Source organism: Neoarius graeffei, chromosome 20 (assembly GCF_027579695.1).
Source record: "Neoarius graeffei isolate fNeoGra1 chromosome 20, fNeoGra1.pri, whole genome shotgun sequence".
Classification (NCBI taxonomy): Eukaryota; Metazoa; Chordata; class Actinopteri; order Siluriformes; family Ariidae; genus Neoarius; species Neoarius graeffei.
This window is the reverse complement of record NC_083588.1, coordinates 53,991,353-53,998,807: the sequence shown is the minus strand read 5'-3', so window position 1 is coordinate 53,998,807 and position 7,455 is coordinate 53,991,353. Positions and strand designations below refer to the sequence as shown.

The window sequence follows — 7,455 nt, the reverse complement described above, 5'->3', positions numbered from 1 at the left end:
CAATCTGGTCCAGAATCCGGGGGGGGACAGTGAGAAAATGTCACAGACCTTTTCACTGGCATTAACACAAATCAAGAGGCAGGAGGACACAAAGAGCGACAGCTAAATGGTCAGTGTCACACAGAAAGGTAAAAAATCATGGCTAAATTTCCATTTTATATAAAAGGAAATGTGTCTCTCACTCAGATTATGGCTATTGCAGCTCCAAACAGTGTTATTGCTCAACATACTGTATTTCACATACTGAAGGACAGAACAAGCAGAACAGATATCCAGGGCCCTCAATGTGTGTGTATGTGTGTGTGTGATGATAACCAATATCATCTATATACATGCACACACATATACATGTGCATACACACACATACAGAGAGAGATTTCTGAAATTTCATGAAGTTTGTACATGGATCAAAGACGAAAAGGGTTTTCAACACGCAAACAAACTGAATTTAATTTCTTCGCACTAGACACTGGGATACTTCCTGTGGAACTGGATCACTTTATTTATTTATTTGGAAAAAAAATACTTAGAACTTCAGAAAATTAAACTACTGTTCAGTAAAACAGACTAAAAAAAAAACGTATTAGGCGTTTGCTATACTTCTCATGTCATGTACATACAAATAACAGACTGTACAAGTTATACACCATTTTTATTTCATATTTTAACATTCTGTTCATCTCAATATTTGGCTGCCATACTGTAGCATCTACTTCAATTCTCGGTTTTTATTTTTTGAAATCAAAATTAAAACAGCGTGATGTATTTTAATCTCCAGCACTGCTGTTAAACCGTATGATGTTGTAAATCCCTTTTTCGTCTTTGACCTGGTCACATCCTGACCCACACCCGACGCTTGCTCTGCTCTGGGTTGGATTACAGTATGGCTGATGTTTTACTCTGTTTAACCCTCTGATGGAGCTGAAACAGGAGCCCTGAGACTCGCCCGTCACTCTAGGCTTTGAAGCTGAAATGTCCCAAATGCAAAAAGACAAATCATTTAATCATGCTGTTTTTTCTCTTTGCATAATCTCTCTTGTACTCACTCGCACACACTCACTCACTCTCTCTCTCTCTCTCTCTCACACACACACACACACCTTGATGTCCTCCCACGCTGATATTTTTTTCAATATATTAAATCATAAAAAGTAGGTAAATATACTAACTCATTCTTGGCATATGTTCTTATTTTGTAATCTTTGTTATGACTTGGCAAACAATAGAGACTCTTCAGATAGAAATTGTTCTTATCATAGCAATAATGACGATAATGACTCTGATAAATTTTCTACATACTCTCTACATATTTATAAATCTACATACAACCTAATATAGACAACTTTTTTTTTTTAAAGTAATCTTCTTAAAGACTTTGTAAAATATCTTAATATTTCAGAACATGGAAAATAATGAACAGATAAATGAATGTACTGAGGAACACATTGAGCAGCAACACAGCACTAAAGATCAAAAGTTCAACTCCAACATTTTTCAACAAATCTTAATCTACTGCTCATGTAAACTTGCGTGATTCCCACCGATATGAACTTCATCACGTTTTCACGCCATGAGAAAAGAACAGAAAGCCTGTTTAGTTCAAACTCCTTTATAATGGAAGTCTAAAGGGAAGTTTTCTTCTTTTAATTTCACCTTGTTCCATTTTTTTTTATTAAAAAGCTTTTAAGCATCCTTTTTTTGGGGAAAAAACTTTTCCTAAACACGACAACCAAAAGTATTTGTAAATTAAGCTATAAAACTTGCATCTGAATCATCAAACGACCTTTGGGAAAGTATAACTAACCAGACTCGCTTTTCTATGTTGAAAGACGAATAAAAATGCAAAAGTACAGAAAACATTTTCAGATGTTTGTCTCATCCTAAGGCGTTTTCTGTAATGGAGTGTAACATTTATTATTCTATCCACATTCACTGGGGGCGGCACGGTGGTGTAGTGGTTAGCGCTGTCGCCTCACAGCAAGAAGGTCCTGGGTTCGAGCCCCGGGGCCGGCGAGGGCCTTTCTGTGTGGAGTTTGCATGTTCTCCCCGTGTCCGCGTGGGTTTCCTCCGGGTGCTCCGGTTTCCCCCACAATCCAAAGACATGCAGGTTAGGTTAACTGGTGACTCTAAATTGAGCGTAGGTGTGAATGTGAGTGTGAATGGTTGTCTGTGTCTATGTGTCAGCCCTGTGATGACCTGGCGACTTGTCCAGGGTGTACCCCGCCTTTCGCCCATAGTCAGCTGGGATAGGCTCCAGCTTGCCTGCGACCCTGTAGAAGGATAAAGCGGCTAGAGATAATGAGATGAGATGAGACATTCACTGGATATGAGCAATCGTGCGCTCTGATGGGCTACTCTACTACTAGGATATCAACTCATATACCGTGAGGAGAGGAAAACAAAATGGTGGAGCGTGTTGCTGAACCAACCGAGTACGAAATAAAAACTGGACTCAAAAACAAAACCCCAAAATTGTTATCAAGTATTTAAAAGAACCAGAAATAGCTAAAAGAATAAAGTTTTTCCCCCCAATATCTCCTGTTCTACACTCCAGCCCAGTCAGTAGAGAAGAAGAAAACCCCCAAAATAAAAAAGCAACAAAATATGGAATGAAAGTATTTGATGGTAAGAACGTTTTTTTTTTAATTTTCCAAGAATTATTATTATTATTGCATTTTTCACAAATTGCTCCTGTCATTTCGCCGGTTTGTTTACATTCTAAGCGGAAATTATTTTGTTGGACGTTTTGTATAAGGTTTTTATTTATCGAATTTGCAAAAATTAAAAATAAAACCGCTCTGTTTCTCAAAATCCAATGAATGTGGACAGAATAAAACAGTTATTCCGCTCAGTCTCGTCGTACATGGCTTATAGCAAATGTCATCTCAGCTATCAGCTCATGTACAACTCGATTCTGTCAAATAACTGTTAATTGTTTTGAATTAGAAAACATTTCTCATGGAAATCAACTGCATTACACTTCCACGAGTCCGTTCCAAGCATCATTTGCAAATAACTTTGGCTGAAGGATTCAACAAAAGCAAACAAACAAGCAAAGTCACGCATTAATTCTTATCCAGCAGTACAAAGGCATGAGACACTTCTAAAGACATTCTGTAGATGAAGGTGAAGATGGCTTCAAAAATAAAAATGTCAAAAATATTCAACATGTTGAGCATCAACCAATAAAACAAGCAGTAAAAATAAAAAAATAATAATTTTAAAAAATCATAATTGGCCTGAAATAGGAATAAATTCTCTTCTGTACACCGTTATGCCGTTTTCTAAGGAGTTCGGCTGGGTGTTTGTTCCAGGCTTCATGGAGAACCTGCGTAGATGATGACTTTTTTTTTCCCATCAAATTGATTTATGTATTTTTAACCTCCTAGGGCTTAGCGGTCACATGCGTGGACAGCGCTTTTTAGAAATTCGGAACAAGAATCCACATATGTGGACATACTTTTTCTCTAAAAGTACATCTTATCAAAAGATGATGCTTAGTTTTTATTCTAATCAGGTTCTAATAAGCCCAAATAGCAAAGAGAAATAAAAAATGCATGTAAAAAAACAGCTTGGGCCTTAGGAGGTTAATGCAGTCCATTACATCCAACTCTATCATTCATACCTGTGGATTCTGTGAGCCAATCAGAGTGAAGCTATTTACATATTTAAATTTAAAGGCACCCCCGAATCAGCTTGTTTTATTCTGTAGGGTTTTTCATACCATGGCATGAGGGAAAAAAACAACAACTCATTATCTTTACAAAAGCATCTCAGGGACTAGGATAAAATAATTGAAAAGAGGTCATGTCTATTTTAAAACATTTGTAATATTATAAAGAAAAATGTTAATATTTGGAAATGAATTTTTTTTCTTTTCTATTGAAACACTAGTGCAGTAGGCACTAAACCAGAGGGAGGCTAAGACTTGTACTGCATTTTAAGAAGCTTACAGCGCTGATGAGGGATTTGCTCTGAAACATCCTGGAAACTTGGAGGTGTGTAGCACACATCTCTCTTTCTCTCTCTCTCTACAGAGGTACTATATTCATATAACTCGACAACTGTACTGGAGTGATGAACGCCATTCTTCCAAAAGATATTCCCTTAATTGGTCCTTTAATGATTTTGGGAGAACCCTGTCTAAAACGTCAGTCCAAAATCCCTCATAGGTGTTCACAATTACATTAAGATCTGCTGACTGAAGGCCACAGCACATGTTTTTCATTTTCATCGATCGATTCAGGGAGCCCTCATACCACATACCTTATAGGTGTGGGTGGAGTCATCCTGATAGAAACCATGCCCATCAGGAATAGATGACTTGCAACCATGTGATCAAAATGTGCTACGTCATGAGCGTCCGCCATGATGGTGGATCTACAAAGCAACGAGGATGGCAGCTGCTGACTGAAGGCCACAGCACATGTTTTTCATTTTCATCGATCGATTCAGGGAGCCCTCATACCACATACCTTATAGGTGTGGGTGGAGTCATCCTGATAGAGACCATGCCCATCAGGAATAGATGACTTGCAACCATGTGATCAAAATGTGCTACGTCATGAGCGTCCGCCATGATGGTGGATCTACAAAGCAACGAGGATGGGAGCTGCTGAAAGTGTGTCTATAATCAATGCTGAATTTTCTCAGTATTACCATGATTTGAATGACTGAGCGAAGATTGATGGGTGTGGTTTTGACCCATAGTATTTTAAAAAGTCAGACTTTTCTGAAGATAAGACGCTTCTACCGACCATCGAGTACGACTACAGGTCATTTCATCCAATAGTTAAGACATTTCGTCCAAAGCCTTTTTCATATGCACTACCAATTATTTTATATTTCAGGTATTTGTTTGTTCAAAAAAAGGAGGAATTCTCAATAGAATTTGACCGAAGCAAAACACATTTTTGTAAAGCAAATGAGTGCCATAGTACGTGCGCGTCGACGCTAAAGAGTGTACTAAGGAGGGTAACCACGTCGGCCCGGGCCACTTGCTGACCCTGGGATGAGTTCACTCCCTTGTCATTGGAGGCTGCTCGCTTGCATGTCTGTTTCCATCTGGATCATATTAAATCTTCAGGTGTAGAGCGGCGCTCTCGCGGGGGCTTCGCTCATGAAGGTAGGACGGCCGAGCCGCCGTCTTACCGACCCGAGACTGTGCTCTTTTGAAAGGGGGAGGCTTAGAGGGAGGTGCCTGTAAAATTTGGCTTCGCTATGAGCTCTGTTGGCCGAGTTATACATTTTTAAATCCGTCTGATCATGTTAAATCTTTAGGCGCCGAGCAGTGCTCTCGCGGGGCTTTCGTTCGCGAACGCCGGAATACCTGAAATATAAAATAACTGATAGTGCATATGAAAAAGGCTTTGGACGAAATGCCTTAACTATTGGACAAAATGGTCTGATCCCGGGGCGGCACGGTGGTGTAGTGGTTAGCGCTGTTGCCTCACAGCAAGAAGGTCCGGGTTCGAGCCCCGTGGCCGGCGAGGGCCTTTCTGTGCGGAGTTTGCATGTTCTCCCTGTGACCGCGTGGGTTTCCTCCGGGTGCTCCGGTTTCCCCCACAGTCCAAAGACATGCAGGTTAGGTTAACTGGTGACTCTAAATTGACCGTAGGTGTGAATGTGAGTGTGAATGGTTGTCTGTGTCTATGTGTCGGCCCTGTGATGACCTGGCGACTTGTCCAGGGTGTACCCCGCCTCTCGCCCGTAGTCAGCTGGGATAGGCTCCAGCTTGCCTGCGACCCTGTAGAACAGGATAAAGCGGCTAGAGATAATGAGATGAGATGAGATGAGATGGTCTGATCCCCTCGTCTCCTCTCCGTACTAAGCCTCAGAGTTTCCTCGCCCTCTTTCCGAATCACGGACGGAATTCTAAAAAATGGTCACGAGTACTGTTGTGACCACAACCATATACGTACAGCACAAAGATATGGCATAACAACAAAGAGAGTTGCGCACACGCGAATATATTTTGTATGGAATGCCGCCTGACCCCGCATTCGTATATCCACCAACACGGCCGACATCCGGGTTTCTATTTTGCTTTGACGTCACTTGCAGGTCAAGGATAGAAGTGTTTCATTAAAGGTGATAAGACAGAAGAACTTTGTATATCCATACAGAGATACAACTGCCCTTAGACTTCCATTATGTGTAAACAGGCTTTCTGTTCTTTCCTCACGTCAACCTCCTTGCTGGCCATAAACACATAAAAGCTCGATATCGGAGATAAAGATTGAAGTTAAAAAATGCTGGAGTATTCCTTCAGAAAGCCCCAATCAGCAGGAAAACAAAACGACAGTGCTCATCCTTGTGCAGCAGAGAGCGCTGCTGTATGACAAAGAAGTGCTGCGGTGTCTATGCGAGAATGAGGCTGATGTGCGTCACACATGCAAACACGCTCACAGAGGACACGCTCACACACTGAAATAACGTGGAGAGAACTGATATTGGAATCAGGTGATGTGAGATGGATTCTGACTGGCAGGTTGACCTTTATGAAGTCTTAATGAGATAACACCGAGAGCCAAATATTCCAACATGCAGGGCCGAAATGTGAGACTGTTACAATCATCCGTGTGTGTGCGTGCGCGTGTGTGTGTGTGTGTGCATGTGTGTAACCGTCTGACCCAAAATCATCTCATCTACGCAGATAAAATTGGAACACTGATTGTGTGTGTGCGTGTCTGTGTGTTAGCAATGGAGCGCTGATTTGCCTACAAATTGTCATCTCAAGGCACTGCACTTGTACTCGCTGATGATTCCATGATGAGTACCCATAATGCAAAGCGACACCTCTTATGGTTTCCAGGGGAGCAATAACATGTTTGTTTGTGTTGGGAAAATAAATGAGTGAAACTTCAAATTAAAAGGCATTGACGCTATTAAAAAAAAAAAAAGAAGAAAAAAAAGGCTTGAGTAAAGGGATGTTTGCATTTGTCTCACTATGAAATGTGCTCTATTTCTCTAATGCTGTTGTACTTCTAATAAATTACACAGTAAAATCCTATGGTTAATGTCTTATAAAACTATACGAGGTCTCAGGCAACTATACGAGGCTCCACGCATTTCCCTGGAGGAGTGACCTATCAGCCAACCTCTATTTGAAGGAATAAAGAGAGGTGGGCGGGTCAATAAGGTCTCTAGGGCCCTCCCCCAGCCTGGGGGCGTATGCGTGTGCGTGTGCGTGTGCACGTGCGTCTCCTCTTGCTTCTGCGTTTTCTCTCAAATCATCTATCTCTGTCTTTGCTTTCTACCTTTCTGTGCTGCATAGTTCAAGAGTGATCCTCTTGTGAGGGCCACAGTCCGAGAGGAGAGTGCAGAAAAACTGGAGTGTGTGGATCAGTTTTGAGATTTTTAAGACCACATTGTGTGTTCACATGAACTGTGTGTGAAAGTCAACGGTAACACGAAATCATACCTGTACCATAACCATGTGTGTGTGTGTGTGT

The 7,455-nt window shown here is 41.1% G+C and overlaps 1 protein-coding gene across 2 annotated transcripts in view; it reads right to left on the bottom strand.

Annotated features, from left to right (window-relative positions):
- Window positions 1–721: 721 nt before the first annotated feature.
- The window catches only part of znf385c (zinc finger protein 385C), a 295,378-nt gene continuing 288,644 nt past the window's right edge, over window positions 722–7,455 (bottom strand). For both annotated transcript variants that reach the window (XM_060901987.1, XM_060901988.1), the window contains exon 11: window positions 722–968. The gene's annotated coding sequence lies outside the window, so the exon portion shown is untranslated. The remainder of the gene's footprint in view (window positions 969–7,455) is intronic.